This window comes from Egretta garzetta, unplaced genomic scaffold, assembly GCF_000687185.1.
Source record: "Egretta garzetta isolate BGI_Z169 unplaced genomic scaffold, ASM68718v1 scaffold50, whole genome shotgun sequence".
Classification (NCBI taxonomy): domain Eukaryota; kingdom Metazoa; phylum Chordata; class Aves; order Pelecaniformes; family Ardeidae; genus Egretta; species Egretta garzetta.
Genome location: NW_009258613.1, coordinates 1,768,575 through 1,794,412, shown reverse-complemented (window position 1 = coordinate 1,794,412; position 25,838 = coordinate 1,768,575).

Genomic DNA, 25,838 nt, shown 5'->3' with positions numbered 1-25,838 from the left:
GCCTGTAGAAGCGCAGAGCTGGTTCGGTCAGCGCCGTGCTGCTGATGAAGGTGCTGAGTGTTTGTGTAGGGTGTCCTGGGGTGTGTGTGTGTGTGTGTGTTGAAGCCCACACTTAATTACCCACTGTTACAGCCATACTCCTTGTGGCACCCAAGCTAGTGAGGCGATGGCAGTAACGCCTCTGTCCATGGCTTTCTCAGCCACCTGTGAGCTCCTGCTACCTACACGGCACGCAGGACTATGGCAACAGGAGCAGCACGCTTGTCGAGAAGAAAAGGACAGGCAGGTTTATGAATTAAGACACCCATCTAACAGGCCAGGTCTACAGAAGCCATCTAGTACCTTACCACGTGTGAAACTTCGGACTGTTTTAGGGCACAGGTAAGGTGCTCTTTAAGGTTGAAGGCACCATCATTTTGTGCGTGGAAGCTCTTAAATCAATTAAAATCCTGTTTGTGTCGAAGTGTACAGGTGCAAACCAACCTGGAGCAGCCTGCTTAAAACCCAGATAAGTGCACTTGAGGCAGGAGTAGCTGTATCCTATTTCTGTACCCAGAGATCTGCAGAAATTAATGCTGCTGCCATGACATGAAGATGCTGTATGTACACGTAATGGCACTGGCACTAAAGGGATTCGTACTATAACAGTGGTTCAGCTGAAAAGGCACAGCTTCTGAAAAAAGCCTTAATAAAGCACTGTTTTCTGAGGTTCTGGGTAAGTAACAGTTGAAGCTCTGCTATTAAATCATCCATCCTGAAGCAGTCATAGCGGGCAAAAGCAGCGATCCCAACAGTGCGGCAGCGCAGATGACAGGGTGAAACCCCACAGCCAGTTTAAGTGTAAGCCTCACAGTTTCCATTACTGCTACTGTAATGATTTTGCAAGTCTCATTTATTTTTCACCATTTCAGCTGCTAGTTTGTGGCAAGTATTTTGCAAAAAAAAAAAAAGAACCTAAAACCCCAGAGACTGCCCATCCTTGACCTGAACAGTCCTGGCATGCCTGGAATTTGTAAAACCACAAAAGAGCCATTTCTGTTCATATTACTCCTTATGAAATCCCCTTTTAAAGAAGACTCGGCACTGGAGGCTTCAGCCACACGACAGAGAGCCTTCAGCATTGCCTTTCGCTTTGAAATGCAACTTATCAGTAGAAGCCCAGGCGGGTTTGGGTATCTGACTGTTGTGTCCTTTGCTTTCAGCTCCAGGACGGTTAAGCGCACGGCTGCCAAACTGGTCAAGCCATTTTCCTCCCCTCCTTTGTCCCCAGGTTCGGGGTAGATAAAAGCTGCACCAGGCTGGCTGCCCTACCAATGCCAATTTGACCGTTAATTTTCGATTTAAAAAAACCCAAATACAACCCAGCACCACACACAGCGATTATCACCGTTACCCACACAAAGGCCAGAGCAACCACAGTGTGATTCAACGAGGCCCGGGCCACAGCCAGTATCTCTGGGCACACACGGGAATATTCTCTGCAGCCTTGCAGCTCTTTCTTGCTCTGACATGTCCTTTTCTTGCATTGCTTCTACAAGTCTTTTTTTTTTCACCCCCACAGCCTGCAGCAGTGGTGAGCTGCTGCTGCCGGTGGCCGGGTGGGAGCCCGGCTCCAATCAGCCCCTTTCACTTCTACTGATACCTACAGGGCACGGGCTGAGCAGATGGGAATCCGCTTTGCTGGAGCGAGGAGGTGACCAACTCATGCCGCTGCGTTAGCGCCGTGTTGAGCACGACACCTCTTGAGGCGCCTCAGGAGGGTCAAATCCTGCTCCTCTTTAAGTTACAAGACAAACTCTTGCTGGCTTTTTCTTGTTTCCCACCTGTTTCCTGAGCTTCCTGAGGGTTTCTGGGCTCACCTTCCCAGGTAAGCCACCACTACAGGCACACGGCAATCTGCAGTATGAGGTTCACGTCTGTCTTGAACACCAGAAAGCACCAGAGCAGTGCAGGGCAAAGCTGAAACGCAGGACCTTAATTCCCAACACTTACTGCCTCTCATTCACGTAGACTGACGTGGAGCCCTGCAAAACGCAAGCAGCACTGTAGTTAGAACCATAGAATCATTTAGGTTGGAAAAGACCTTTAAGATCAGCAAGTCCAACTGTTAACCTAACCCTGCCATCCCACCACTAAACCATGTCCCTAAGCACCTTGTCTGCCCATCTTTTAAATACCTCCAGGGATGGGGACTCGACCACCTCCCTGGGCACCCCCTTCCAATGCTTAACAACACTTTCAGTGAAAAAATTTTCCTAATGTCCAACCTAAACCTGCCCTGGCTCAACTTGAGGCCATAAGCAAGAGGTTCATAAGCAAGGGGTCCAGCAGGACAAATGTTGAAGACTGTAAGAAAGAGCAGGCAAAGAAGTATCCTGTACAGAACTGAAAAAAGAAAAGATAAAAAAGATAAGCAGAAATTCCCCGGTGGTCTGAGTTTATCAGCGTGATAGCTTTCAGGAGTTTTTTTTCTGTTGTACCACCTTGATTTGCATACAAAGCATCTCTAACAGGAAATATCAGCTGTCCTGGAAAAAAACACAAGAAGGATAAGGATTTTTGCTGTCAAGGGTAGAATGGCTTTCAGCACTGTATAACACGCCAGAAAACCTCTCTCCTTGCTAAAGCAACTCGCAGCGGCCCATTGCAGTTCCTCCTCACTCCCAGCTCTGCGTCCCATCCCGAGGGCAGTAACACACGATGCGGTTCCTCAGGAAATCTTCCATAGTTAGAAAACCTGAAAATGAAAGAAAAACAAGCAGGTGAGTTGATTTGCATTCCAGATTCACAATTAACGCAGCACCAAATTAGCTGGTAGGAAGTGGAAGAGTAAAAAGGAAAACCGCCAAACTTGAAAATGCAAATCTTCACCCTACTACAATTGCAAGCCACAGCCAGGATTCCTACGGGCTGGGAAGGCGCTGGTAAGAACACATGTTTCACTACTTTTTCAATGTGGTCAGTTCATGAACTCGACAGTGGCTTGTGATATGTGGTTTCATTCCTATCCCATATATAGTCAGTCTCATTTCCTGGAAAGAACATGAACGGAAAAGCAGAAAACTTTTAAAACAATTGTACAGGTCTTTCTGTCTTTTCTTTATCCTTTTTGTCTTTTATTTCTACCACGCTGCACTAAAAAACCCAGGATTTTTTAAATTAGTACAAGATTAAAAAAAAAAATGGATCTTTTCCCAAGGCTCTTGGATCTTAAAGAATATAGGTTGCTGGTTTGAGACTCACACGCTAACTGTTGGCAGCACAGAATAAAACCGCAGCATTTTGTTTCAATATGGTATACGTCCATATATATATACGTACAATTCCTCTACACATGGCTACCAGGAATCATGCTTCGTCCTGAGCAGCAAGGGCAGGGAGCGAGATTTGCTCAACAGCCCTTTGCGCTGGTGTGGCAGGACCTCAGCTCTCTGTGGCCATCAACAGTTGCAGCCCCACGGGAAGCACAGTGGCGAGTAAAAACTTGCTTTACAGATGAGTAAGTGAGACGGTGGTAATTATAACACTATACCTCTTTGCGTTCTTCCGCAGAACTCGGTTCATTGCCTTATCTGTTCAGGCTCGGTCCTTCTCCCCATGGGAGCCCACGTCATTAGCAGTGAGGTCTTTGTCACCCCAAGGCTCCTCCGTGCTCCTCTTCCCTCCTGGCTGCTGAGAAACACTCAGGCTTTCCAAGGACCGTGATGGGTTCTATTTAAGAGATCATGTAGGTACAGCCCAGTGTCCCAGCTGAGTAGCTCTGCCACCGCCCAGATGTTGGGCTGGCAGTTGTTGGGACCACGGGCCAACTGGGACCTTAGGAAAGAAACTGCAGCAAAGACCAACAGCCTCCTGGGCTGCAAGGAGCACAGGCAATGAGACGTCAGTGCTCATTAGACCACACCTAGATACCGCATCTAGTTTTGGGCACCCCTGCACAAGAAACACATTGACAAACTAGAGCAAGCGCAGTGGAGGAGCACGAAGACGGTCAGAGACTGGAGGACTTCCCTGGAGACAAGAGGCTGAGGGAGCTGGGCTTGTTCAGCCAGGGGAAAAGATGGCTTTGAGGAATCCAGCAGCAGCCCCCAGCACCTGCGGGGAGGTTACCGAGTACAGAGCCAGGTTCTCCATAGCTGTGTCTGGCAGAAGAATGAGACTCAACACGCTTTATTTGAAACAAGAGTGGTTCAGACTGGATGTTAGTAAAACCTTTTTCCATGTGGTAACAGTCAAGCCATGGAGCTGGCTGTGCACTCTCATCCTTAGAAATTGTCAAGACTTGACTGAATGGAGTCATGAGCAACCTCATCTGACCTCACAGCTGACCCACCTGAAGTCCCTTTATCCTACAGTGCTACAAATCATCATCAAACTGCCACCAGTGCAGAAGCTTTGGAGGAAAGGTTGGGAATTGCTCAGTGCTTGGGTACTGTGATATCACCCAAGCGAAAGAGTTGAGAGAAACAACCACAACCCAAGACTGTGAAGGCCCAGAAGGTCCTCCTAAGCACCTTATGTTCTCCTTGGGATATGACAAACCCCACTTCTGCATCCACAGTGACCCAGACACAAACTGTCCATCTCGGTTTGGGCATCAGTGACCGAGGAACCCCTGTCCATGTCCCATCCAGAGCACACACAAGAGCAGTGTTGGAGGGCAGTCACACCTCCTCCCTCCCCCATACACACACATGTTTACAGAACAAGCAGGATTTCCTATGCCCAGTGAACAGATCGACTATAAAAGGGCTCTCTGTATGCCCAAGGCTGCAGCCTTGATTCCACAGGATGGAGATGAAGCCTCCCCTCTGCCCTGCCAGCGGTAATGCTCTGGTGGGGGATAAGCAAGCTACACCGCCAGCACGGCCTTCCCCCCCCCACTCCTCCATCCCTTGTGTCGTAAAGGATGTTGGAGCAATGTCTTGCTTCCAGTCAAATTAACTTATGTGGCTAAGAGACAGGAAATGTCACAACCAAGAAGATGAAAAGGGACCTTACAGACAGAGCTGATGCTCAGAAGAATCCATACAAACCATGAGGCAATAGTCACATGTACTGGGTGGGCAGGAGAGGAGGAGGTGGAAGAGGAGAGGCTCATCTCCTCGCCCCAGGTCACCCAGGAGGTCAGTGGCAGAGCCATGAACCAACCTCCTCTCCTCTATCCCAGAGTCCTGATGCTCCCTGCCCTCTTCATGCCTCCGCTTGACAGCCAAGCTGTGCTAGGGGGTAAAGCTGCCCTCCTGACGCTGCACATGACCGCATTTCTTTTTGGAGACCAAAGCTCTGCACTAGAAGTCAGTCTTCACCAAATAACATCTTTTAAAAATGCAAACCTGCATTCGCATTGAGAAACTGGTCCAGCTTTGAAGATATGCTCACCAGTGTGTTTTGAGATGTGGTCCATTCTCACAGGGCCTTAGAGGGCTCTAAGGGTTTATCCACGTGTGGGGTTTTTTTGTACTCGGAAGTGAGACCAGTAAGCATTTTTATACCTACCTATTCATAGGGTTTTATTTTCAGTACAGAAGAGGGTATCAGATCGCTCAGTTTCAACTTTGGCTGAAACTCCTGTGTGACCCAGGATGGCTGATTTCAAGCAGTTTCTGAGCCCCCGTACCGCCTTGTGCTCACCTAGATTTCTGCAACTGCACCCATACCGAGGTCTGCACGAATCAGCAAGAGAAACCACAGCTTCAGTCAAATTTAGTACCCTGGTACAGAAATAAAGATTAAAACCACCACCTCTTCCTCCTCATTGATAAGTGAGGTCTTGAAGCCAGATATGCCTTCAGAAACAGCCTCCCCCTCCTCTTCCACCCTCCCATTCCTTCATCCTTCGAGCAAGGTCTCAGGGCAATACTTTGCAGCCTTGTTTGCTGGAGGAGAAGGATGCTTTCTGTCTGGGAAGCCGGGAAGACTGTGTTGGAGCAGAGCAGACCCCGGGCATGCAATTACCCAGGCAGCAGCAACAATCTGTTAATTCACTGGATCCCTCTGAAATGAAGTACAGTACAAGTCCCTGGAAAAAGTGAAAAGGAGCCTGTTAAAGAAACTGTGTGAAGGCCTTGTGCGCAGCAGCCCCTTGGAGTCCAGACAAGGACGGACTTTGCACAGCCATCGTTTTCAGAGCCGAGCTGGCAGCCAGCACGCCTCCTCTTCCCGCCGCGGTGCATCCAACAGGAGCAAGGGGAGCCACCCTCCAGGCGGACAGGTCACCCCTGCCCATGGGACAACATCCTGATTATAAAGAGCTGCAGACACATGGAAATGCCCCTGCAAGAGATGCCTCATGTGTGGCCAGATCATGGTCATAAGGCCATGATGCCACGCGCCCGTTCTCAGGTGTCCAGAGCTTTCTCACAATTTCAGGAGTGCAGACTCCTCCCTGGTGTCCTCAGATGCCAAGTTCACGTCCCTAGTTCTGCCCCCCTGTTCAGGTGCCCAGATCCCCTTAGATAACTCCTGTCCTCCAACAACAACAAAGCCAACACAGCAAGGAGAGAAGGAAATTGAAATGGTCCTTTGGTGAGTTTACCATGAGAAGTCAGCGCCCTTAGAAGGTCCGCACTGACCGACTACCTCCTGGTGCATCACCCTTCTGACTACTACTGACTAATCCCTCTAACTCCCAACTAGAAAGTACAGCCTCACGCCAGCATCATGATGGAAACGGTCTTCCACTCCTAAGCCAGAAGGGTGCCTTGCTGCAGGCACGAAAACCTGCCTTTGCTCCGTGGGGAAAAGGGGCAGAGGAAAGGTCAAGATCTCCCCTACCTCTGTATGTCGGACAGGCTGCCCACTTGCGTGCTCTTAGTGCAGCTTTCAGTTGACTGCAAACCTCCTTGAGGAGCAAGCAATGATTCCCATCAAAGGCAAGCACGGCTTTAAATCTGTGTAGCCTTTGCAAAGAGCTTTCTGTTGTAATCCATACAAGGATTAATCCTTGCCAAGTGGAAGAGTTGCACACTGAAGCCCTTTCTGCATGAGGCTGTTGACCACTGACCTGATATATTGAGGTCATCTGTGCTGGCACACTTCTTCAGGGACATACGCACGGCTTTTATGCATACATACAACTGTTACCCTGAGGAGCAGGGGGCAAGCAGGTTTAACTACAAGAAGTTTAAGTTCAGCCCTTAGGTTGCACCTCCTGGGTGCAAACTCCTGGGTTCCTGCAGAAACAGGTTCAACAGCAAGTGAACGTCTAGAGAAAGTGTTTACCAGCTTCTGCCACGCACTGGCTTTTTTGGAGAGACTTTTTTTGAGTGCAAGACTAAGAGAAATCACACTGTTGGCTCTCATTTAAAAATGCATCTGTTTTGCATGGACTGACTTTTGTTCTCCAAGGAGAAGATGGAGAGAGCAAAGCACAACGCTGAGCTGCACAGACACCAGTGCCTAGCTGCGAGCTCCGGCCTTTGCAGAGCTCCTGGTGGCCATTCCCGAATGGGAGCACTTCATCGCCAGGTGACGTGTCTCAGATGAGACGAGTTTCCTGAAAAGCACTGGCAACACACGGTTAAAAGCTCGGTTCAGACAAGCAGCGAAACAAGTCTGCTTCTGGTTTTTGAGTTGAATATTCAACGCTTTCCATGTTTGCTCACTCACAGGTAATCTGGGCTGCACAATCAGCAAAACTCCTGCAAAAACACTCGTTGGGGCTCGGCTACCAGGCGGTCTGTAATGGAGCTGTTCTAGAGAAAAACAGAAGTGTTATCGCACACGCGGCTGTCCCAATACAATTAGTCATACCTGATGGAGAGATACGTGTCCTCGCAGGGCTCTTACCACCTTGTCAACAGATGAAGTCAAAATGAAAACATCCTAACTATCAACAACCAACTTGAAAGCTGAGTCATGAATCCTGAAAGCAGCCTCAATGCTACAAAGCGATGTCTTCGCTGCAGAAGCAGACAGCTGGGTTCCTTCCATCTGTCCTCTGTCCTCTGTTTCTTCTTCCTATGCAATTTCCTGATGTTGCTCAGTGAATTAACATCTCTTATTTCATCTCCCTACTCAAGCGACCCTTCTCTGCTTTGGCTGAGGAGTGCTGCGGGGTCAGGAGGAGAAACCGCACTTGGGGCAGGAAGAGGAAAAGGCCAGAGCTTCAGTGGTGGGAAACAACGTCCTGGTCGTCTCCTCTGCGTGACCTCGGACAAGTTCCCCAACACTGCTTTGCCTCATTTCCCCATTGAAATAGAAAGTTCCCCACCACGCTGGGTGACTACCACTAGGATCTGTGCAGCAGGCCTGGTGTTACCAACCTGGGGCTAACACTGATAATAATCAGGAGAGACTGATGGTGTGTCAAAGCTTCCCTCCCATGTCAGCATCTCGTTCAGTCACACGGCGATCTTCAACACAATCTAGACCATGGTTTCATGCAGCACTTCTGTACTTGGGTACTTTGCAAACGTCTCTGTTGGTGTCTTCTAGCTCCAAAGGTCTTGGCAAACATTCCCTACCACAAGAGCACTATTGCCAGGCTGGTAGCTCAGTAATCCACCTTCTCTCTTCACCACTTGACAGACACAATTCCACAAGACATTCTTCTGCGTTGACTCTCATGAGTGATGGAGAGAGCTGCCAAATGAATGGGAGGAGTTGGCTTATGGCTAGTACCAGAGGCAGAACATCAGGATGCAACTCAGTTCTTGAACTTCTCCAGCTGGGAGGTTACCTGGCCCGGAGGCACCGCATTGACCTCGCAGGGATCCCATGGTTGTTGTCTGTAGGGAGGACCCTGGCACTCGGCAGGATCTACGCACGCATGCATGACGGTGGGGCTGGGGGCAGATGCCCAGCGGTTCCTCTTGATAACTGTTATAAAATTCATTTGGAAATGAGTTTCTTTTTCAGAAGCCTCCTCCCCAGTGCTGATAACTCTTTTGAGATGCAACCTGCACTGCCAGGGCTCGCAGCAAGGTACAAGGGGAAGCACGCCCTCCTCCAAGCGGTGGCTAGCAAGGCTAGGAGCAGCCAAGCAGCTCCACATCGAGGGCAGAGCTCCTAACGCACGCTAAATCCTCCAGATCTGGATAATTCCCAGGCAAGTCGCAGTCAAAACCACACATCTGTGCTCACACCAAAGAGAAGAGACACATTGAGAGCAACGCGCAATTGCTGTAGGTTGCCATGGCAGTGTGCATGGATGATTTCATCACCCTTATCAGCTGCAACACCACTTAGGCCCATTATCAGAGAATACCGGAGTATTTTTTAAGGGTGCAAGCAGAAAATCAGTGTCAGCCAGAAGCCAGCAGTCAGCACACGAAGCAGCAGCCCTTGCTTTGAGTGAGCTGCCTCCCGTGGGCACACGGACATTGACCCAGCCCCGGGCTGGTGTTGGAGTCCACGGGTGATGCAGGGCTCCCCGGCAGCCCCCCCCCCCACCCAGCAAGAGCGCTGTCCCCCTCACGGAGGCAATCCTTCTGCTTTGCGGACCCTTTGGGCAGGTCGCTGCTGCGCTGCTGTTGCCGCTCGCAGCTCGTCATTTGTGCCGCGCGGCAGCCACGTCGTTCAGAAGTTAACGAATTCAATACATCTAATTAAATCAACCTTGGCATCAGTTCAAAACCCATCTTGCTGCTTTTTTTTTTTTTGTTCTTTTTCCTTTTTATTCCCTACTGTTGGTGGCGAAGGGACACACGAGGAGAGATGCAAGGGCGGGCTGCTAAGGGGCAAGCCGGTTTTCACCTCTCAGCTATTTCCCCGCTGCTCTCCCGTCATCGCAGAGATGCTTTGTTTTCCTTGAGGGAACGTGACAAACCCACATGGCATCACTCCTTTTGCCCCTTTCCTCCTCCCACCCCCCAGACAAAATGACCTTTTCCGTCTTCTTGCAGGCTTTGCAAACCAAGTCTAAGGCACGCCGGCGACCCTTTGGCTCTGCTGCTGCCACTGGCTGCACTGAACATGGGCTTGGCAAGCAAGCCAAGCTGCCATGGCTGGCAAAAGGAAGGCACATCAAAGTGCGGCCTGCAGCACCTTGGCTGGGCTGGACATGCTGCAAGGTGTGAGCACCATCTTCCACCATCAGACTGAGCAAAGCCAGAGAGCAGCGGGGAGGCCACCGGAGATGGCTAACCCCAGCCAGGGTCTCCTCCATCTGCTCTCCAGAGCTCCCGAGCTCCACTGTAAGTCAGTGCTACTTGGTGGATGCAGTCATGAACATGGGCTCACACCAAAGAAGCCACCCCAGATGTGCTAGCGGATGGCCATGGTGCTCCTGCTGCAAAGCACCACAGGATGGGGAGTCACTGTTTGGACAACATCCTTGGTGCCATGGGGATGCAGCCAGTGAGCTGCCCACGCTTCCTCTCTTCCACAGCCTGACTGCATCAGGAGAAGCGTGGCCAGCAGGTCGAGGGAGGGGATTCTGCCCCTCTACTCTGCTCTGGTGAGACTTCACCTGGAGTACTGCATCCACCTCTGGAGCCCTCAAGACAAGAAGGACATGGAACTGTTAAATCTGTAGACTTATATGTTTCAGTGGGTTTTCAGAAAATGTATGAGTTTTAAGGTAAAAGAACAGTATTTGCTTAAGATTGTATTAACTATTTCATTATCCTCTCTGGAGGATTCAAAAAGACCAAGGATTATAGGAGACATTCCTATTGAGTTAATCTTCTTTTTTTTTTTCCCAGAGAGGTGGTAGAGGCCCCATCCCTGGAAGCATTCAAGGCCAGGTTGGACGGGGCTCTGAGCAACCTGATCTAGTTAGCGGTGTCCCTGCTCACTGCAGGGGGGTTGGACTAGATGGCCTCTAGGGGTCCCTTCCAACCCAAAACATTCTATGATTCTATGATTCTATGACGTGGACACTGGGACCGCCCTGCCCAACCTCTCCTGCCTCTTCACTGCGGCAGATCCTGCCTCCTGTGGCATCCAACTCTCCCACTTCTGCCACATCCCTCCCGCCCTGAGACCACCGCCTAGAAGGCAGGACAGCACACCCTGCCGCCTTTCTGTGCCGTGACTCGCAGATCCCAGCAAAACTGCCGTTCCTGGCTGCAGGACTTTAATTAAAGGCACTTGGATCATACCAGAAGAACACAATTCTGATTCTCGGAGCACATTTGTTGTCTTTTCCATACCCTTCAGGTCTTCTATAGCCTTCCTGGGCTGGGGAACCAGGACTAGGGAACATTCCAGGTGCCACCAGACCAAGGCTATGTTGTTTCCTCCTTAGCTTGATATGAAAGATCTCTCTGACAAAGAGGGAAGAGTGTTATATCTGGCTGACGGCACTTTGCCCAGCAAATGCAGCTGCAGTCTGTTCCCTACTATCAACTCAAAGCTATCCTTGGCCTCCCCACTCAAAAAGCAGTTGTTTACCTTTCCATATCTGCACTATTTCCTCTACTTTAACCCACCCTCCCTCGAAATAATTCCTAAAATACTCAAAACAATCCTGGGCAGCTTTTCCTCCCAATTCCTGAAGTGACGCCATGCTGTGGTGTCGCTTTGCTCGCCAGCAGAAGCTGGGTGCATCTGGAGAGCTCCGGCTCCCAGCGCCGCAGCCGCCGTGGTTAGGTGCTGCTCTCCGGGCAGGGAAGGGCATTTCGTGCAAAACCTCTTGCTCATCCCTTTCTCAGCACTACGAAAGTACTCCAGAAAGCACTTTGAACTCCTCTGGGATAAAAGGAGAGTGTAAAATAGCCTCTTCCCCCATGGCGGCAGATGCTACAAGACTCTTTGTGAGTGCAGAAAGTAATTTCTCGGTAAGCAATCTCCCCTCCTCACACAGTGACGACAACCTGTGATGCTCTGCCAGGCTCAGGGCCAACTCTTCCCTCTGCCCCCTTCCTCACCTTTCGCATATGGGCCATGCACGCCCCAGGCTGCACACCGGTAGAGAAATACTCCTGGATCAGAGGATGGAAATGGGAATAGAGGGTACCGATTCAGGGCAATTACCTTGGCCACTGTGAATCAGCACGCCTTCCCCAGCACCACCGCTGCCAGAGCCTCTCCCATGCGCTGACCTGCTCTGTGAAAAATGCGTTTACCTGTTTACTGACATTTCCTTAATATTGATCAGATATGAGCAGGGCATTAACGTCCCCTCCATACTACAAAAACCCGTCCCAGCCATGCCCGGTGGTGCTGGGTGCTGCATGAATGCAGAGGAAGAGGCAGCCTTAGAGGAGATGCTAGTGACCCCAAGAGCTGAGAGAGGCCAAAAAGGCCAAACGCCACCGAGTTTCAAGCAGTGGTCCCTCACACTGTCAAGTTAAGTGGCAACCGTCCTTTGCACAGCAAAGGGTATGAGAGTATCTGGTGGGTTTAGCACTGGGGTTGATGGGAGCTGCTGTGGCTTTCAAACTAGGAAAGAAATAGGAGGTGGTTTGTTGAGGGGTGCAAAAGTTCACACAAGCGTTGTCACAAGAGATGGATGTCTTTCCTGCACCCCTCCCAGGCAGGCCAAATCTGGAGAGAGACTGCAATTACGGAGGTGGGCTTGCAGGTTTTGACTTGCCTGCTTCTCCTCACCCTGCGAAAGGGCTGCAATAACCATCTTCTGGTGCGTGCAGCAGCTCCTTGTGAGATGACCGAGCAAGGGATGTGCCCAGGTCCTCCTTGCCCATGGTGGAAGCACAGCAGAGACACCAGTTTCCTATTTTGAGGCCCTGCCACACAGAGTCAAGTGCTGCTGTTGTCAAGCCACATGGCTACAACTGTGACGGGGGGCATGGAGAGGGGAAGGAGCTACAGCTCCTATTGCAAAAATGGAGAAGGAACTCATTCCAGGTGCTCTGCACCAAGTCAACAACCTTCTCTCTATTCTTCTCCTTCCCTCTACTTGCCACCACCTCTGCCTTGTTCAGCTGCTCTTTTGCTCAGGCATCAGATGGGGTCACCACTAAGCACAGAGCAAACGTCACGGCCGATGGGGTTCTGGCCTCTTCACAGCGGGTTTTGCAGCTGGCTTTCTCCAAAGGATGAGGTGGTATAGGAAAACCCCATCTCCGTGTTGCATGTCATTGCTCCATTAGCATCAGAAAGGAGATAGTTTACAATGATGTGATCTGGACTGCTGAAACACATCAGGTTCAATCCTCTACAGCACGGACCTAGGTGCTGTTGGAGCACACACGGGAGAGCAGCAATTTGCACTTCCAGAAGAAACCAGAAGCTATCCCTGGCACTAATGAACACGCATTGCATGTTTGTGAGCACACGTGAAATAGTGTTCCCAGAGCAACAGCCATCAGCTCAGCGCCTCCTTTGCACTCAGATGTTTTCTCCTTGCATAAATCTCTCGTGCAAGCAAGCCAAAAAAGATAAACCAATTCTCAAGCATTTTCTCTTTTGTGGGGTACAGGAGGGGTCAAATAGCAGGACGAGTGAACAGCCCACATGCCCTTGGAGCAAACAGCACCAGCTAGGGAGCTTCACCATCCCTTCAGCAGCAATTCCTCTCCCTTGCGTTTTTCTCTTGCCCAGTCCGAGGTGGTGGGTGTAAAGCAATTTATTGGCAGAGATGGGAGGAAGATCCAGAGGACCGATGTCCCCAGTGTCCCCAAAATGTGTACTCTTTCAGCATTTCTAGATACCACAAAGCAACAAACACCAGCCTGCCCCAGGGGCTGGGTTGTTTCTCACCATGGCTGCTTCCAACCCCAACTCAGCCAGGACCACCCCACAGGGGCTCCCTACCCTTTCCCTCTTCCTAAAATGGAATCCTTATCGCCTCCCTGAGCCCAGCCTAGCACGCTCACCCACGTCTACGAAGTACTCGGATAACTAAGCAGCACAGGACAGCCTGAGAGCGTTTCAGCCAGCCTGGGGCCAATGGCTGGGACGTTTCACACCACCGCTGTCGACGCCACCAACGTCTCCATTGCCGGCGGGAGCCCTGCGGGGCCGCGACAGGAAATCGGGTCTTAATCACCGTCTCACTTTTCATTCCCCACTTCAGTTCTGCTATTTTAGCAGCTGCTGCGAGCTGGCTCCACACTTTCAGACCAGCGACCGTTAGGGCACAGGGTTTAGCGCGAGTGTTTTCAGGCTGCAACTCCAAACGCAAAGAAAAATGTGATGCTGCGGGCGGGGGGGTGGGCAGAAATCAGGCAGTGATCAAGGCTTTAAGATGCAACCAAGCAAGCCCCGGCCTCCTGCCCAGACTGACGCTGCCTGCACTGCCTGGGACAGGCAGCCAGGCTGGCAAGTCCATACGGGCAGGACACTGGCACTGGGCGGACCTACTGCTGCCCACTTGGGACAGTCATGCGACACGGTCTGATGCAGATGTGTCTCCAGGTGCTTCCCCTTCTCCTTGTTCATGATACATCTATAGATCTGTTTGTTGTGATACCAGGGTTGGGCTTTATCACCCCAACTGCTCAGCCTCTGTGGCAGCCAGGGAAAATTCCCCTTGCAGGGGGGAAGTCTGCTGCCACCATAACCCATGCAGATGGCACAGCCAGCCTCTGTACACCTGCACCAGAGACCATCTAAAAGGGAGAGAGGGTGCTAAGACCCAGAAAGAGACGTGGCCAGAGCTCACTAGCACAACCATCGCCACACACTGGTGCAGGAACGCTCGCCAAGTGACCATCAGCTCATGCTCCCCATGCTTACACTACCCATGGATCTGCAGAGGCAGCAGCCAGCCCTGGAAAGCAAGAGGTTGGATTTGGTGCCCAACTTCAGTTACTTTCTTCTTTTGCAGCCTCTCAACCTAAAGCATGATGGGAGTTAATGAGAAAGCAACCTCAAATCTCTCCAGTCCTGAGCACCCAGGCTGGTGCAGGTGACTCCTGGACCTGTGCATTTTCACGGGTGCTCACACGTGCTAGAAGGACAGGTCCCTGGCATGCCCCAGGGGACGAGGGGCCGTTTGCAGCCTGCATGCCCAAAAGCCCCCCCTCCTCCCTCCTCTGTCTCCCCCTGCCAAACACTGCCTGGGGTTTGGTATTCAGCCCGCCAATTCCCGCTCCCCATCCCGGTCAGTTCCTGGCATGAAGCAGGCTCGAGGGCATGTTATCGGGAAGGCAAAAATAGCCCCTGCCTGGCTCAAACTGCTGCTGCTGCTGGCATCTTCACCCAAATAAACACCATGCCACGTCCTGGGACAGGCTGCTGTGCACGGGGGACAGAGACAATGCCAGCAAAAAAGGGAGGAAAGAGTTGGTTTTTACAGCAGGACAGGGGTCCCAGCTGAGTCAAGTGCAGGATGAAATCCTCCCCCACCTCTTCCACGACCATGACCCTAAGGTGATGCATTTGCTGCAGCAGAAAGACTTCATTTGCTTATTTTCCCCCCTTCGACCCCCCTGATGACAGCGGCTGCCTCCCCCTGTGCCATCAGCCCTTGCAGCACGAAGAAATCGATACAGGCGAGCAGAGCCCAAGCAAAGGAGTCCTTTCCCTCTCGCTTCAAGCTGGCTGCGTTACATGGCTTCCCGGGGGATCCCCCCTCCCCCGGTTTTCTTGTTCCATAACTGTCACGATACACAGAATTACTATCAGAATAAAATGACAGCATTGGCCCAGTGCATGAAGGGCTCTGGCTTCCCAGGAATGCATAGCCGAAGTGGCAGAGCTTCTGGGGATGCTAACAGAAAAGTGAGTCCTGCAACCAATACCGCTGCTTTCCCTCTCCCTCCTCCCTCTGTTGGGAAACCACCACATGGAGAAGTGAAAATCACACTGTTGCAGAATGGTTTGGGTTGGAAGGGACCTTCAAAGACCATTTAGTCCAACCTGTCTGCCATGGGCAGGGGCACCTTTCACTAGATCAAGTTGCTCAAAGCTCCCTCCAGCCTGACCTTGAACACTGCCAATGATGGGGCACCCACAACCTCCCTGGGAAACCTGTCCCAGTGTCTCACCACCCTCATCACTTCTTCCTTATGTCCAACCTAAACCTACCTTCTTTCAGTTTCAACCTATCCCCCCTTGTCCCATAACAAGAGGCCTTGTAAAAAGTCTCTCTCCTCTCTCCGTCTCCTCTGTTGGAGCCTTCTCTTCTCCAGGCTGAGCAACCCCAACTCTCAACCTTTCTTCACAGGATCATACCCCAGGAGGACATAGCAACCTCTACAAACCTCGACTGGGAAAACAAAGCCATTGAATGTCTCTCTCCAGCACAGCTCCCACAATCCTAGAAGTCGACAAAACTCTTCCCTGTTCATTGTCACTACCAAGATGGAGGCACCACAAACCTTATTATTCCCTACCATGTGGATGTTTCCATCAGAGCCTGACACCACAATGTCTCATTTGGCAAAGCCAGCTCCTCCAGAAGGCAATAGAAATCTCGCCACCAACTTACCAGGGGCCTTGAGTTCATCCTGCTGACTGAGTGACCACCTGGGGAATGGTGGTTGACCTCCCAGGAGCCCCAGGTCAAAGGGGGAAATGGGAGCAGCGGAGCTTGCGACCTTGCCCTTGGTGAAAACACACTGACTCAATGAGCCAAGAGGAAACTTCACACCCTCTCAATGTGCTCCTTCATTGTGAGGAGCGTCCTGAAATCACACGACCCCTTTCACCGTGATTGATGGTAGGTAACAAGCATTTCTATGCCACGTTGATAGCAGCACAGCAACATCCTGGAGAGACCATAAGGAGAGGGAGCAGAAGTGACAAAGACGTTCTCAGGACCGGCCTAGTGCCTAGAGGATGACGTGTGCCAGGGTGAGAGGTCAGGGCAGACTTGGAGCCTGTCATTTTCCTTTGATCAAAGTGTCAGTTCCTCTGTTGGCTTCCCATCAGTTGCAAGGTTTTCCCCTAAAGCCATCACACGAAGCTGACGCTGTTTAAAATACACTTCAGATGTCTGCTTCTTAGGTGACCACTGATTAGCCTATTCATAATAGACCACTATGGTTTCATCAAAGCATCTTGTGACACTTGCCCAGCACAATTTGCCCAGACATGGTTAAACACCTGGGGATCTCTTCCATGTGACTTAGGTACCAGCATCAAAATGGCAAGTCTTAAATTTAGGGAACCTTTGAGCCAAGACCCAAAGCAACTTTTGCAACAAAACTAATTAATTCTTTGGGAAAGAAGATAGTATTTACCTCCTGCCTTCCCTATACTGCCTCAAGCAACACTCCTCCTCAAAACCCCCGACGTGGTCCTTGTGCCATGCCCTCAAGTCCTACCCTTGCTTCCCCACCACCTCCACCTCTCACAGCTGCAGTGGGTGTGGAGCCTGTGGGTGACACAGCCACTGCCAAATTGCCCATGACCTATAGGAGTTTTCCCTTCTCCAAGCTGTCCTTGATCTGACCACCTCCGTCAGAAATGGATGGGAATGAAGTCTTGCTGCAAGAGGGGCTCACAAAATTTGCTTTAAAAGTCCCCGCCAACCAGCCCACCGTAGCCTGGGGCACGAGCATTGCCACAGCAGGTGTAGGATTCATCTCACCTACCCTATAGCCACCTAGAGCATACATATCTGGTCTAAGCTAGCTGGCTAGGGGCATGCGCCATCTGATCAAAGAAAGGTGTTTGCAGAGTTGGCATCTGCACCCAAACAAGTCAGCATATGCTGCTTTTGCAGTCAGTGAAGAGTCTGCACACAGCCAGGGAAGCGGAAGGTGCAATTCATCTCGTTCATCACGTCCATCGCACCTTAACGTCCATGGACAACGTTGACTGGGTCTCCACCGGCTACAGCAGAAACCAAACGCTGCCCTGCTGACCTAGACAGAGGGTGCCATGCGATGAATCCCACCTCGCCAACTAGTCAAATGGGAAGAAGCAGAGATTTCTAGAGAGCAAAACTGCTCTCAAAGCCTAACTGCAGCATCCGAGATGCGGCTGCCTCCATGACGGTGGGCTGTAAGCAGTTAAAGCCCATCCTTCTAGCAAAGGGAGGAAGAACAGATAGGCCACATTTTAGCCTCCCCACCTTGCGCTCCAGCTCTCCCAGTAAGTAAAGATGGTTTTATGCTCATACGGAACTATGGATATGGTGCAAATGCACAGGGAGCCCATCCCATAGCCCTGCCACCGCAGGCAGCAGCTTTTGGCAACAGAGCAGGTTGGAACCGGGAGCAGCAACATCTCAAACGGCTCTGTTGGGATTCATTTCACCTGAGGACGGTTATCAGAGCGTGCAGATTTGAGCGATGCATTCAGCATAGCTGCATTAACACATCTCAGTAAAACACCCTGAGACTCCGAGACAGAAAATGCAGCATGGGCAGCTAATTTGCTCCTAATAGCACATTTACCTCTGGCAGAAGTTACAGACTGCAAGTGCTTCATGAGCCATTTGCAGGAACATTTGTAGGCATTACTGAGTAACTCAGGAACTTAATTATCTCTTTTAAAATGACCTGTGCGATTTAAAAACCTATTTGGATTTTGGGTGCCCTGGGATCCATAATCCCCGATCTAGTCGCACACCTGGCACAACCTCAAAAATTACCATGCAGGCCACTCACGTTGCTCTAAATTGTTCTACCTACCCACCAAACCCACCAATACGCCCCGAAATCCACTTTCCCAAACAGACAGAGAGAACAATTTTTCAGCGGGAACGCACGCCCGAGCACCTTTAGACGTAAAATATATATATTTAGGGAAGTTATGACCCTTCTCGGAAACTTTTTTTTTCGCGATATTATTTACAAGGCTCAGCAGCAGTTTTTAGAGCCCGGTGGCAGTTCGCACCTTGAACCAAAAGACACACCACGCGCAAACTCTCTTACTAATAATGGCCTGCGGGGCTGGAAAGCCCCTGTGCATCTCTCAGCCCCATGCCACAGCAAGGCGACACGCCTGGGTGCTCGATTTGAATGCGTACGGCTGAGGCTACCCACGGGGAAGCACCAGATCCTGCCTCCGAGCTGCCATCCAGACCCCCCAGGCGTGAGGTGAGGGGGGCAGGGGCTGGTGTTTTCATTTCTCTACCCCAAAAGTATTTCCACAGCAGTGGTTAGGAGCATTCACTGGGCTTTGGGGTTTTTTTTTCGGGTTTTTTTTTCAGGCATGTCATTGTAGGAGGACATGCCCAGAGCGGAAAAGCGTGCCGGTAAAACTCCCGGTCAAATGCCCCTACCCTTGTGTTCACTGGCTGGTGCTACACCATCCCCGAGAGCCAAACTCCCATCCCTTCCCCAAAGAGCAACACCAGATTATGACTCAGAACACTTCAGTCCTGAGATCAGTTCATGGCATGTGAATATCTGGGAGAAGGCCTTAAAGGCATTTTCTGCTTTACCAGCCAGGGACCTAATTGAGCCTATGTTATAAACCATCCCACAGGGGCTTCTGCTCCAACAGTTGTTCCTGGAGCCAGCTGAAATGTGATTTATTTTTGTAGTACAAGCAGGATATAGCTCTTTACTCCGGAGTGGCACAACAACCTGAAGAACAGAAGCTCCCATAGAGACCTCAGCACAAAACACCTTGCAAAGTGGATCCCTCATCAGTTCTTGTAATGAGCATAGCAAAGCATCAAAGCCATAGAATCAAAGAAGGGACCTTTAAAGATCATCTTGTCCAACCCCTCTGCCACAGGCAGGGACACCTTCCACTAGATCAGGTTGCTAAAAGTCCCACCCAACCTGATCTTGAACACTTCCCGGGAGGGGGCATCCACAACTCCTATGGGCAACCTAGTCCAGTGTCTAATCACCCTCATAGCAAACACAGAGACCCAAATCACGCGACTAGGACACAAACACAGATCCTCAAGCCAGATTTCTCTTCTGTATTAATGCACTGTGGCTCCAGTTCATGTTTGCTGAGAAACTGAGAGCAGCACGTAGGCTAGTGCCACTGCCCAGAGGAAGCTCCTGCCCCAGGCTGGCACTGGTGAAAGGGATGTGCTCCTGGTGCTGCAGCTATCTGGGGTCATAGTCCAGCATCTCAGTGGGAACCAAATGCCCTCAGAAGTTTAAGCCATGCTGTGAACCGCAGGAGATGATGTCCCCAGTGATACCGCTGGCACATCCCTCTCTGCCATGTTCACCATCAAAATGCCTCCTTTTGACTCCGATTTTCCCTCGTTCCTGCATGGTCCTTTACACCCCTCCAAAGCCGTCTACCCACCTTCAGTGAACGCTACCGCAGCCCCCTGCCAACCCACTGGGGTGACCACCTCCTCAGCAGCTCCTGCCATCCCCTACGTACCCCCACCTTCACAGCTCAGCTCCTTCTGCATCTCCCCCAAGGACAGGTTTCTCCCCTTTGCTCATCACTTCTTAAATCTCATCACCTATCACTCACACAGCCCTAACACCAGTGATTTTGGGAGCATTGGGCACACACTCCCAGGTAGCCTGCAAATTTGTCCCCGAACACAGTTATTCCAGGCGGTTTCATAGGGCTGAGCACCCTGGCTACAGCTCTCATTGCCACTGAGTCAACAGGATTTTTTTTAATTTACTGCAACCAGTATTTTGCCCTTAATGACTCAAAATTAAAACACTGCAATAACAGTTGCCTTACCTGTTTCTGCACCTTCTGGGTTGTCCTGCTGGAGAAGGGGGGTGATGGCTCTGGAAAGAAAATAAAAACCACAAAGAATCGAGGAAAGCCACTAACGGCATCTATTAGCAAGCCAAAACCTGCATGATGTGCTGGAGAATAGCTACAAGCTGCAGCCTTTCAACACTAGCTTTCATTTTAAGGTGACATCTTGAAGTGTGACTTGAAATGACATGACCTGCCCCATACTCCGTGCCCCACAAAACCTCTTCTGTGAACCCTTACGGGCAAACCAAGGGGAAAAAGGTGCCAGAGACCCAAAGCACATTTGTGGAAAAGCATGGATGGTGGAGTTAAGGTTCCTGGCTCTTGGCACTGTGCTACAGCTGTTATAAAACAACATATTAATCCCAGCCACGCAGCTATCGATACTCCAGCGCGAGTCACCCATAATACTTATCTAATGGTGAGTAAGCTGCTCCCGCTGGTCATGCTTTCCAGATAAATCTGTAAAGAAAACAAATGGGGAAAAAAACCTATCAGAACATGTTACCAAAGAAGTAGAAGGAAGGGGATGGTACCTGGGCAGCAAGACAGCACCCGAAATGGCAGAGGGAAAGTTGGCTTGGGGTCATCGGATGAAACACACGCACCAGGAGGAGCAAGGCAACTATAACATTAGGATAGAATAGAATAGAATCGTCTAGGTTGGAAAAGACCTTTAAGACCATCAAGTCCAACCGTTAACCTAGCCCTGCCATCCCACCACTAAACCATGTCCCTAAGCACCTCATCTATCCTTCTTTTAGATACCTCCAGGGACGGGGACTCGACCACCTCCCTGGGCAGCCCGTTCCAGAGCCTGATAACTCTTTCTGTGAAGAAATTTTTCCTAATGTCTAAGGGTCCATATGGGGTATGAGTGACGTACCATTAAACCAACCATAACGTGACCCTTCCCACTGGCAGATGCCGCAGCAAACAACTACGGCAGCAGTGGTATATGACACAGCTTTTGGGACTGGGACTCAAATTTGCAGAAAATACAGCAGTTTGGGGGTCTGTGCTCATCACTTGCTTGCAGCAAGCAGGGCTTGGCAGGGAGTCTGGGTCCAAGTAAGGAGCTGGTGCCCGGCAAAGAGCTGCCTGGGGTTGGTGCCTGTAAATCCTGAGCAGCAGGGAAACCCCAGCCAGCCCACCTGCAGGGTGTGAAGCGATCCTGAACACGGGGGATGCTTCCTTACCTAACCCTGTTTTTACTAAAGCTCAGCGACTTGATTGCAAATAACTTCATGGCACAATCAGTGAAAGAAAAAGACAAAGCTGCCTTGTTTCTAATCAGTTTGATGAAAGCAAACCCAAATGACCGTGCTTGCTCTTTCACACCCAGCCATACACGACCTTTGCATTTGCTGCCTGCCTGAACCTTGGCAGGCTCTGGTGAGCCACAAGAGCAGAGGCCAAGCTGTAGAGGACTTTCTCACCAGAGAAACCGCTGCTGGGGAGGCGGGGGAAATACCCCAAAGGGTCTCCCAAGGGCGCTGAGTCATTGCATGGAAGTCTCACAGAGATTTCAAATGGGTAGCTGGGGAGCGGGGGCGGAGAGGGGAGAAAACTCCTAACACCTCCCCAACTTCACACAGCAGAAAAGAAGAGAAAACCCCGTGTATGAATCACCCTGCCCCAACATCTGAGAGTCACCAAAGTGTTTCACAGGGGCTGCCGCAAAGGATCCCACCAGCAGAGAGGAGCTGGCCCCCTGTCCTTGCAGCCCATCTGAGAGGCTCTGTAGGACAAGGAGCTTCAAGAGTGGGCACAACGCTTCTGTAGGCTTGCCTATGAGTGGGCAGCAGGCGCGAGGGCACAGCCGTGGGGACCAACGCAGCCCTCAACACCAAATCCTGAGACCTCCACGCCCAAATGTGAAATCCAAGATATCTCCTCCTACCTGCTGGAAAACAAAAGCTCTGTCATGGCTAGGACAGCATTTAGTAGAATCACAGAATGGTTTGGGCTGGAAGGGACCTTCAAAGATCATCTCGTCCAAACCCACTGCCATGGACAGGGACATCTTTCACTAGACCAGGTTGTTCAAAGCCCCATCCAACCTGACCTTGAACACTTCCAGTGATGGGGCATCCACAACTTCACCGGGCAATCTAGTCCAATGTTTCACCACTCTCATAATAAAAAAACTTCTTCCTTGTGTCCAAACTAAACCGACCCTTTTCCAGTTTAAGACCATTGTCCCTTGTCCTGTCACTACAGGCCTTGGTAAAAAGTCTCTCTTCATCTTTCTTATAAGCTCCCTTTATATATTGAAAGCCTCAATAAGGTCTCCCCAGAGCCTCCTCTACTCCAGGCTGAACGACCCCAACTCTCTCAGCCTGTCCTCTTCGGAGACATGTTCCAGCCCTCTCATCGTTTTCATGGCCCTCCTCTGGACCTGCTAGAACAGGTCCATGTGTGTCTGATACCGGGGACCCCACTGCTGGGGCAGTTCCACACTGCACCCCCCCAGCACTGCCCAGGGCTACCTCCATCTTCCCTACCTGCCCTAGGGATGGGGCAGGTACGGTAAGGGCAGGAATTGACCCCATCAAGAACAAGCTTGACTGTGGTTTTTTTCTTCTGGGTTAAGTTTTGTTCAAGTCAGTGTTTCAACCCAGGTCGCTGCAGGCTTGCGTGAACCCTAGCACCAACACCAGGGATGGGCTTGAAACCAATTTGGGAGAGGAAAGTCGGCAGGACCAACCTCTTTGCCATCAGCACGCTCACACGAGATGAAAAGGGCCAAGGAACCACGGCCTCAGACAGTCGCTCTTGGCACTTTACCATCAGCCTCAGAATAAAACTGATTCCTTCTCTGAGCACAGGCTCTGTATGGGGACAGCCATTTAGAAATAAAACCAGGCCAACTTATTCTCTCCTGAATCATCAAACTCATTTTCATTACATACATTTTCTTCTCTTTTTTTTTTTTCATCATAGGATTGAGAAGGGCCTCCCTGGAGCATGAACTCCATCTGCATCTACCTCAGGCAAACACACGTTCCTGCACAGAAGCCGACCAAACACCTCGCTCCCACCACTCTTATTAAAAAGCTTCTCCAAAACCTCTCTTCTGACACAATCAGAAACTTTCTTCTCATTTCCAGCCTAAGCACAGTCATACCTGGTGAGATCTGTCTGCTCGTGAACCTACAGTGTCCTTCTTGCTTCAACAGGCCATCAACTCCCTGATACACCAGGACTGGGACGAGCCAGCCATGATGCTCCAGGCTCTCCCTTCCCTCCCAGCCCTTCCCATCCACCTTTTCCCATTTGAATTTATCTGGAGGACACAAGAACTAGACCCAAGCAACAGCCTGTCTCAGGAGGGTGACCTGTCCTCTAGGAAACCTCCCCTGCTTTTCTAGGTGCACATCTGCTGCTCTGAGACCTTTCTAGTAGAGCCTTTTAACTCTGATTTTTGGGCTTGGTTTTTTTTTTTTCCCTTTTTTGAGCTGTATGATCAAAGCTACATACGCCTTTTAAATGTCTAAATATACATTTCATAGGAAATCAGTATTCAGGGGAAGAGGGGGGAAAACCACCACATCTTACTGTCAAGATGCAAATAAAGTGCTGGGTAGGAATTGAACCGGCCACAGCTGTAATCTAGCCCTAGCAGTGGTTTTGCAGCACGTGTGATACAAAATTAGACACAGATTACGAGATTCCTGCAAAAGAAAAGACCATTTTGCCAGCTATAAATAATAATAAAATATAAATAAAAAAAAAAGACAGAGGTCTTCAGACCCAAATTGGTTAAAAACTTGGTCTAACACAGCATTTAGCCTAGCCAGTTTTGCAGAGGGGGAAAAAAAAAAGAAATCGATAGTTATCTATGTAGCCACCTATCACAGCTCTACACATTTCTATCGGTAAATAAACGTAGTCATATTACAAGGATTGCCCATCTGTATTACGATACAAAGGCAAACAAATGCGCACCGCCAGCTTTGGACCGAGGCTCTGGAATTTACAGAAGCAAGGAAAAATCAACAGGGGCTTTCTCTGAATAAAGACTGCTGGTTTAAGCATACACAGCTTGCGCCGATGCTCAGCGAACCAGCTTGGCTTGCATGCGTGTGTGCACAGTTTAAGATAACTATCTCAATATATTTATATCAAAGAGGGAGAGAAAAAAAAATTCTTGCATGCAAACCATGGTGACGTTCGCACAGATCTTGCAGATCTGGAGGCAACCGAGCAGCGCTCTCACAAGAGGTCACGGCTCTGGAGTTGATAACCTCTCTGACGTGGGCATTTTCTGAAAGGTGAGCTCATTTGGCTGCCCCTACAACTTCTGCCCTACACACCATTGGTGCAAAAGTCACATAGCGAGCACACAGTGAGGTGACGTAGCACTGCGGTCATCCAGCTCCTCATTTTCTGCAAGCTGAAGAACATGTTTGGGTCCCTTATTTTAGGTTTGGAAGTTGGAGACTGGATTCTTAAGAAATCGTGTGAAAATAGCGTGTTCCTCTTAACCACCAATGTGACCATTTATTTAGGTAGCACCTTTACCCTGGAACTGGTGAAGCATTAGTGGTTTTTATGGAGCAAAATCACAGCCACTGGTGGCATATAAGAGAACTGCAGCTCAGTGTCACCTCCTCTACAGTCAACTACTTCTGGACTTGCATCTGGTTTGGTCACCCAGCTTCATCCAACTGCTCCAATCATAGAATCATAGAATCATAGAATAGCTTTGGTTGGAAAAGACCTTTAAGATCATCAAGTCCAACCGTTAACCTAACCCTGCCATCCCACCACTAAACCCTGTCCCTAAGCACCTCATCTATCCTTCTTTTAAATACCTCCAGGGATGGGGACTCGACCACCTCCCTGGGCAGCCCATTCCAGAGCCTGACAACCCTTTCGGTGAAGAAGTTTTTCCTAATGTCTAGCCTAAACCTGCCCTGGCGCAACTTCAGACCATTCCCCCTCATCCTATCGCCCGTTACCAGGGAGAAGAGGCCGACCCCCACCTCGCTGCAGCCTCCTGTCAGGCAGTTGGTAGAGGGTGATAAGGTCTCCCCTCAAAGCGCACCTCCCAGTCCCTACAGTAGCTACTAATTCTCGTTGTACACCGGGGCGTAAATATAGCTGTCATCTAAGATGTTTGCAGCCATTAATTAAATTTCCGTCTCTAGGAAATGAGAGATGCTATCTCTCTTCGAAAGCAGCAGCCTTGACTCAGCATACGGTGCAGAGGGAGCGACCGTGTTTCTTCACTTTCTTTAAAGGTCAGCAAGGTAACGCCCCGGAAACCCCGAGTAGTAACACCTCGTCCCTAACCAAGGTACAGGAGCTGTATTTAGGCAGCTGCTTGCTCACGAGAACTACAAGGACACGTGTCTGCTCAACAACAACCAACTCCAAATACG